At 39.6% G+C, this 9,075-nt stretch overlaps 1 pseudogene; it reads right to left on the bottom strand.

Annotated features, from left to right (window-relative positions):
• Window positions 1–332: 332 nt before the first annotated feature.
• On the bottom strand, window positions 333–848 carry LOC102833811 (annotated as a pseudogene).
• Window positions 849–9,075: the final 8,227 nt, after the last annotated feature.

Below are 9,075 nucleotides of genomic sequence, written 5' to 3'. Positions count from 1 at the left end.
ATGGATATCAGTAATAGCTACAAAATGATGTGAGACGTGAGATAACCATGTCACCCCTTGAAATACCTAATTTCTGTAACTATCCTAAGGACAGATAATTTCATGAATTCTGAATATTAACACTAGATCCTACCCTAAAAATCATGTGTATTGTATTTCTCTGCAGTCATTAGAAAGTTAAGGAATACTTTCTTCCAATAGCATTTTTGTAACAAAGTAGTTCTTGTTTTCCATTGGTATTACTAAAAGCTATTTTATTTGATCCATTACTAATTTAAGACAACTGTACTGGAGTAAATTGTTTCATACTAGTTTATTTAGGGGTTCCATTTTCAATCCTCAATAGATTTTATTTATTTCTCATATGCTTCTTCACTCATTAGTTCATCAAGTTCTGATGGATTGCTCAATGTCATCTTGATCAGCCAAGCATCTTCATAACAGGATTTGTTAACGAGTCCTGGATTTTCTGTAAGAGCATCATTGATTTCTGTTACCTCTCCGGATAAAGGAGAGTAGAGTTCACTAGCAGCTTTCACACTTTCCAAAGCGCCAAACTCCTCTTGTTTATTCAATTTTGTTGCAACTTTCAGGAAGACTGCAGTAAACAACATCTCCCAAAGTTTCCTGTGCAAAATTGCTGATTCCCACTGTTCCAATACCATCGTCTGCTGTTACCCACTCATGTTTGTCTGTGAACCTACGCACCGAGAACAGAGCGTTGCCGGTGCGCAGTGTCCTCACGGTGCCCGGTCCTGGGCCCCAGCTTCGTTTCGAGCAGGGCTTGCTGGGCGCCGCACACAGCTATAGTCAGCGACCCGCACGCTCCGCACCGCTTGCATTGCCATGTTCACCTGAGGCCATTCTTAAACTTTTACTCTAATTCTTGAATTCTAAAAGTCTATAAATCCAAATACCCGTGCCTTGGCATGACAAATGCTCTTAGATATTGAAGCCGAGTATGAAATATTTATTGAAGGGCTTGAGAAGAAACCGTGGTCTTTGGAGTATCTCTGTTTTTCAGTTTTAAATGTGGGTATTGGAGAAATCCTGGTGTAGCACTGTAGGATCAACATTGGACTGCTAACCACAAGACTGGCAGTTCAAATCCACCAGCCACTCCTCGGAAACCCTATACAGAGTCACTATGAGTTGGAACCGGCTCGAATACATTTAATAACAATAACATGGAGCCCTGGTGGTGTAAATGGTTAAAGCTGCTAAATGAAAGTGTGGGGGTTCACACTCAACTAGCAGCTCCATGGGAGAAGGGCCTGATGATCCGCACCCTTTTAGAGTGTAGCTGTTAAGTACCATTGAGTGAATTCTGATTCATAACAATCCTGTAGAGTGTTTCTGAAAAGTGACTGGTAAGTTTGAACCGCTGACCTTTCAGTTAGCAGTCCAGTGTTTATCCTACAGCACCACACTGTTGTTGCTGTTAGGTGCCCTCGAGTTGATACCGACTCATAGCAACCCTATGCACAACAGAACGAAACACTGCCCGGTCCTGGGTCAACCTCAGACTTGTTGCCATTCTTGAGCCCATTGATGCTGCCACTTTGCCAATCTATCTTGTTGGGGGTCTTCGTCTTTTTCTCTGACCCTCCACTTTACCAAACATGATATCCTTCTCCAGTGACTGGTCCCTCCTGACAATATGTCCAAAGTGTGAGAGACAAAGTTTGGGCATAATGACCTCCAAGGAGCACTCTGGCTGCACTTCTTCCAAAACGGATCCATTGGTTCTTTTGGCAGTCCATGGGATGGGACAACACTTGTTGTTGTTGTTATGTGCCGTGGACAACACTAGCACTCTATAAAGATTGTTGTTGTTATTAAGTGCTGTTGAATCAGTTCCCACTCATAGCAACCCTGCATAGGGGTTTCCATGGAATGGCTGGTAGGTTTGAATGGCCAACTTTGCAGGTAGCAGGCCAGTGCATATTCTACAGTGCTACATCAGGATTCCCCATAAGACTTGTTGTTGTTGTTATGTGCTGTAGAGTCGGTTCCGACTCATAGTGACTCTGTACAGGGTTTCTGAGGCTGTAAACCTTTACGGGAGCAGAAAGCCTCATCTTTCTCCTGCGGTGCAGCTAGTAGTTTCGGACTACTGACCCTGAGGTTCGCAGCCCTAGTCATCACCACTATGCTACCAGAACTCCATAAAGTCTAGAGCCTAGAAATCCCTGTTGGTTAGTTCTACTCATAAGTTTGATCACCTGGTGGGTCCCAACAATCACATTTTGTTTTCTTAGGATAAAAAAAACTACAACAATTGAGACAATTCTGACCCATAGCAACCCGTAGGACAAAGTAGAACTACTCCATAAGTATTCAAAAAGCTGCAATCTTTATGGAAGCAGACTGCCACATAGTTCTTCTGCAGAGCAGCTGGTGGGTTGGAACTGCTAACCTTTGTATTAACAGACAGGTGCTAAAGCTCTGTACCATCAAGTCTGCTTTCTCTTAGAAAGAAAACTCCTCAATTCTGTACATAAAGCAGGCTTGCCAATTACCACTATATATTCTTGGGAGAATTAATTAGCTTCTCTAATTCTGTGTTTGCACATCTGTAAAATGAGGATATTAATATCTGCCTGGTGGTTCTGTGGGTTAATGCTCCAGACTGCAAAGCCATTTGAACTGCGAGGTCGGCAGTTCAAGCTCACCAGCTGCTCCTCAGAAACCATATACAGGGTCACTATGGGTCAGAACTGACTTGACGGCACTTAACAACAACAACATCTGCCTGGTGTGGCTGTATAGGATGTAGGATAAGCACTGGACAGATAACTGCAAGATTGGGTATTCAACCTATCAGCCACTCCTCCAAAACCCTATACAGGGTTGCTTTGCGTTGGAATTGACTTTACGGAACTTAACAACAACAGCTATTTGGTATTAGAGTGTTATACAGATCCAGTGACAAAAGATAAGTAACAGATTTTGTCTTCCATGAAACGTGGCGTAGCAATCAATTTAAGCAATATTGTCTATCAGTCTTTCAGTGATTTAAACAAAGAAAGGAATTGGATGTAGGAACAGAAAAGAAATATATATAATAGCTCCCTTATTGGTTAAAAATACCTTTATATTCATATTTTAGTCACATGATACATGAATGATTTATTGTAAAAGATTCAGAGGTATATGGAGAAAAAATTGTTTTTTTTTCTATTAAACTATAAAGACTCTTTGATCTTTTATTCACTATTAATAGTTGTAAACCTACATTTCCTTTCTCCTCTTTTACTATGTTTAAGACCCACTTGGTTTATGTTGTAGTTAACCTCTGTGTGAGCCCATGCTTGTCATTTCTCCTGCTTGGAATATGTGTACCTTTTACATACGGAAAAGTTCGAAATCTCTTCCTGTGTGGAGGGAAATGACAAACCATGAATCATCAATATTCCTCCATAACATCTTGTTTTAAGTATTAGCATTATCTCACCCACCCCCCACAACCAAAAGACACTTCCTGCATTATCCATGATTCATCAATATTTACGCTGTCATTAATATATAACTTTAAGCTTGAAGTTGACAAGAAAATAGTACCAAGTCAATGATGTGAAGCTAGGAAGTGCTTCATAATTTGACTGTTTTCAATAGAATATAAAACAAAAAAATGATTATTTGAAATCTGTTTAGCACGCCATTTTTTGTCAAACCTTTGAGGAGCTTTTAAATTTGACATTTCTGATCATGTCTTAATGCACTTAAGGTACTGTGGCAATATACACACTAATTCATTTAGTATTTCACATAAATTTGTGTCAGATCTTAATTGCTGTTTTTGTTAAGTGCTTTTGAGACTGTTCTGACCCGTAGTGACTCTGTATAGGGCTTCCAAGTGAAGAGCAGATGGTGAGTGTGAACTGCCGACCTTGTAGTTAGCAGTCCAATGTTTATCCTATAGTGCTACACTATGAGTCTAGATTTTAAAGAGCATTATCATTTGTTTATATTTGCTAAGTTTATTTTTTGTTGATAATGAAGTTAATATAATATTTCAATATATTTCATGTAATAACAATGATGACTATATATTGAAACTAATTTTCACATTTCAACTGAATTTGGAAGTGAGGAATTTTGAAAAATTGTGTACCCACTTGGATATTTTACAGTTGACACATAAAACTTTTCATTTTAAATTAAATACTTATAAAATAGTTTCTAGAATATTGCTTTTAGTAACATTTTAAAAATTAAATGCTTTAGAATTCTTTCAGTGTATCCATAGACTATAAATGCTTGAGATATGTGTTACTCACACTTATTAACTGGTCTTTTACTCGTTATTAATATGTGCCTTTTACTGATGTTGTTTCTTTCACCTATGGATATATAAATTTGAATGCTCTCACTATTCATGGTACGTATTCATTATACCCAGTTTCTTCCATGCCTAGAAGACACATTGTGATAAGAGATAAAGAATGATAACATGTTCCTCAGTCTTTATATTGAGCAAAATATATAAGAATTGTGTGTTTTGCAACATTATTTTTATAAAAAATTTATTGTTGTTAAGGACCATCAAGTCAGTTTCAACTCATCACAACCTTGTACAGAGTTTCTCAGACTTTTAAATCTCTTCCGGAGCAGAAAGAGTTGCCTTTCTCTCACAAAGTGACTGGTGGCTTTGAATTGTGGACCTGTGGTGTGTAGTTTGGTGCTTATCAGATGAAGCCACTGTGCTTCCTTACAAAGAATAGAAGAAACTTAGAAGGCCAAATAGGAGAGAAGAAATTGAACTGGATATTATCACTGTTGATCCTTTTTATGTTGAAAAGGGACTTTGAGAAGGAGAACTAGCATGAAGTTCATGATGAGGAGCTTCAACTTGAGAGGTTCTTTTGTTTTGTTCTTATTGCTCCTAAGCTATCGTGGGTTCTCAAATTTTGCTCCTACTTTCGAAAAACTTTTAGGATTTTGACCTCACCAAAAAATAACATCACTTAATGTTTTCTAGAGTAAAGTAGGGGAGTATCGGATTGTTCCTTAATGTTATCTCCTGGAGATAATCAAAGGGTTTTCATGAAAATATCTTTCAGACTATTTCTGCATCTTACATGTCTGAATCTGTTACTAACTATCTTACAAAACTAATGTTTTGGTTTTTTTTTAAACATTTTATTGTGAATTATATGATAGTTTACATGGGGGAACTTTAGTTTTACATTCATTTCATCGTATATCATCTCATTGCCATGGTTCCAATCCCCTCCATGCATCATCAACCACTCAAAGGGTATATCCCAGAACCCCCCCCTCCCTACACTTCCCCCTCCTCCTCCCAGTTTTCAGCCCACAGTCCCTTTCCCTCTCTGGGTCCAAAGTCCCCAGTTGCTTCATCACTCCGCGTTATCATCTCTGCCTAAAATTAATGTTTTAATAAAACATTTGGCAAGAATCAAGGAATCTTCTATAAATTAGGCTGAAGATGTCCATTTATTACCAAAACAAAGATGTGAAAACAAAGGCCATCAAGACTGGGACAGGACAGACGACCTCCAGTAAGGATTCTATCATGTGTCAGAAAGCCATTACCCTTCCTCTCATGACATCTCTCTTTGACTTTTTGCCTAGTTTGTAATATCCCTTTCTTCCTGAATCTTGTATCCTTCCCTTTTACTTTATTATGTCTTCTATAGGGTTTTGCCACTGCATTCTTTTCTATAAACATATAAGGGGGTCCAGGATCCCCAAAAGTTGAATAGGCCCTGTTGTGATCAAGATTGAACAGAATGCTGAGCACTGCTTTTCTAAAAACTGATAACTATCTATGTGGGTAATGTGGACGACTACGGAGCCTGGTTAGAGGAGCTGGGGGCTTACTGTAACCTCTGTGGGGAGATCCACCGCATCACCATTCTGTGGGACAAGCTCTCCAGACACCCTAAGGGCTATGCCAACATCAAGTTTACTGCTGCGAGCTCGGCCCAGGCTGCTGTGAAGTTGGACGAGAGTATCCACCAGCAAGGAGTCTTCAAAGTGCAGCAGCCCAAAAGGACCAACCTCCCAGGAATCAGCTCTACAGATCGATGAGGCCTGAGTAGGCGCTGGAGTGCCAGGGAGGGGCCTTTGCAGCTCAGCCTCTAGGGCAGGCCCAGGTCTACAGTCAGAGGGTGAAACCGGGGCCTGGAAGATCCTTCTCGTGGTTCTCAGCGCATATATCTGGATGGAGGTTGGGGCAGGAGCAAGAGCAGACAGCTGGCGCACATGGGGACCCATTTATTGCAAAAGTGCTGAGGACCTGGTGAGGGTATAGAGATGGGGGGGTGTAGACCGGGTCTCCCCAAGAACTGCCACTAAATCACTGGGGTAGGAGGACAGCTTCCCACTGTGGCTGGGCGGCACACAGACCACAGCACAACTGGGGCTGGATGGGAAATACCACTCGATTCGGGCCGCAGCAAGTAGCTTGGGCGCACTCTTCGGTGGGGAGGGTGGGTAATGGGGGTATTCTCGGGGTTAGTTTTTGAGAAAATATAAATACGTGTGTATCTTAATGATGAAGCATCAGTTATTAAATGTGAATCATTTTTAAAAGAAAAAAAAAAAAGATAATGTGTTTTTTCTCATACACTGACCACAGAATGTATTCCATAGTACAAAGTTAAAGGGAGTTGTAAAAAGGCATCAAAATGTATGATTTACTGTGAGTCAAACATTGTACCACCCATTTCAGATACATATTAATACTAGATCTTGATAACATAGTCCCTATATCATATGGATGAAGAAATTCACATTCAAGCTTTCTTACAACTTGTAATGCAGCAGAACACCAATCTTCCAGAGTGTCTTCTGAAACCAGAGAAGGCAATGGTATAACCTGCAGTCATGAATCTATTCAGCCCCAACTATTTAAGAAAATTTAAATGATAGTTTGAATGGAAGACTTTTATTTGCCCCGTTACCATGCTAACCTACACCAGGTTACAGGTTAAGGATATACACATTCATAAAGTGAAATTTCATAGAAACGACAAATGTTCAAAGCTGGCCATTTTTTTCTACTTCCATGAGGTAAAACTATCTCTCTTTCCTCCCAAGTAAGACCATGTGTCTTTCATTGTGGCAGAAGAGCTGGTATATTCAGATTGTACTTTTGTTTATTTATGCCATCCTGGTAGCAAACATCTAGGAAAGAGCTATCGCAAAATGTTTAAATGATTGATAATGCACATCCTATGCAAAGCATAAATCACATTATCTCTAACAGCATTCAAATCCCTTTTCCACCTGAAACACTGATAATAAATTTAAATATCAGAAATACTCTTTGGCTTAAACATTTGTTTTACAGATTAAAGATAGGACCTGGCTCTGTTGTTGATGAAAGTCATGCAGACTTTGTTCATTTGGGGACTGCAACAGCATTAGGCCATCGACAGGACAGGAAAAACAAAAATGAGAACAGCTTTGCAGTTTTCATCCTGAGAATGTGCTTTTATCATTTTTTTTTTTTTTTTTGAAGAATGTTTTCATTAATGTATCTTGAATAAGAGGGAGCTGTGGAACTGTGTATGGTGCTGTAGGATACATACATGACTGCTTGCCACAAGGTTGACTGTTCGGACCACCAGCTACTCCTTGGAAACCCTATACAGCATTGCTATGAGTTGGAACTGACTTGATGGCACTTAACAATAGCTACATATTTTTGTAGTATTAGGGAAACATAATCAAGTGGTGTGCAAAGATACAACCTCTAGATTCAGACTCTCTGCTACATGCTTTGGGCAAATTTATAATCTCAGCTTCCCTGTCTATGTAATGGGGATAATAATGTTGTCTGATCAGAGTTTGTTGCAAGTATTAATGCAATTATGCTTATACAAACCCTTAGCATTACATCTGGCAAGTAGTAAGGACTTAGTAAAGTTCACTATGAGTTGGAACTGACTGGATCACACTTAACAACAGCAAGAGGTGGTTAAAGGAGCCCTGGTGGTGCAGTGGGTTAAGCAACTGCTAAGCTCAAAGTTGGTGGTTCAAATCCACCAGCTACTCTCAGGAGATAGATGAGGCTGTCTGCTTCCATGAGAATGCATAGCCTCGGAAATCCCATGGAGCAGTTCCAGTCTGTTCTACTGCGTCACTATGAGCGCCAAGTGACTGGATGACAGTAGGTAAGAGGTAGCTTTGATTTGGATTACTATTATTGAATATGAACATGCTGCAGTGTAAGAAACAGATTTGGAAGTGCTTTCTAGAGCGGTCTTAGGCAAATAAGTTTGAAAAATACAAGAACAAATGGAAGGCTTTGAAAATCCTACACTAAAGAATGCCCCTAAGCTGTGTTTAACCCAGTTTTTCAGTGTCTAATCCAATACAGCTCTACCCAAATTACCCCCAAAACTTTGATGCAAACATCACACAGAAATAGAAATAGATCCCTGCCTCTGCTGTTGAGCCGACTCTGACTCAGACATACTCTGTAGGACAGACTAGAAGCACCTCGTAGAGAAGCACTCTGCCTCATCTTTCTCCCACAGAATGGCTTATGGGCTCAAACTACTGACCCAGCAGCCAATCACTAAACCATTGTGGTACAACATCAATTAAAAAAATCCACTACCATCAAGTCAATTTCCACTCAGGTTATAGTGACCCTATCTATATAGAATTCCCATGTTTGTAACAGAATTGTATTCTTTCACCATATTTGTTCAACCTGTATACTGAGCAAATGATACAAGAAACTGGGTTATGTGAAGAAAATCATGGCATCAGAATTGGAGGAAGATTCATTAACAACCAGTGATATGCAGATGATACAACCTTGCTTGCTGAAAGTGAAGAGTACTTAAAAGAATTACTGATGAAGGTCGGTCAAAGACCGCAGCCTTTGGTATGGATTGTGTCTCAATGTAAAGAAAACAAAAATCATCACTACTGGACCAGTTAACAACATTCGTATCAATGAAGAAAAGATTGAAGTTGTTAAGGACTTCATTCTTTTTGGATCAATTATCAACACTCATGGAAGCAGCAGTCAAGAAATCAAATGATATATTACATTAGGCAAATCTGCTGCACAAGACCTTTTTAAAG

This window comes from Chrysochloris asiatica, unplaced genomic scaffold (assembly GCF_000296735.1).
Source record: "Chrysochloris asiatica unplaced genomic scaffold, ChrAsi1.0 scaffold00127, whole genome shotgun sequence".
Classification (NCBI taxonomy): domain Eukaryota; kingdom Metazoa; phylum Chordata; class Mammalia; order Afrosoricida; family Chrysochloridae; genus Chrysochloris; species Chrysochloris asiatica.
This window is presented reverse-complemented; position numbering and strand designations above follow the sequence as displayed.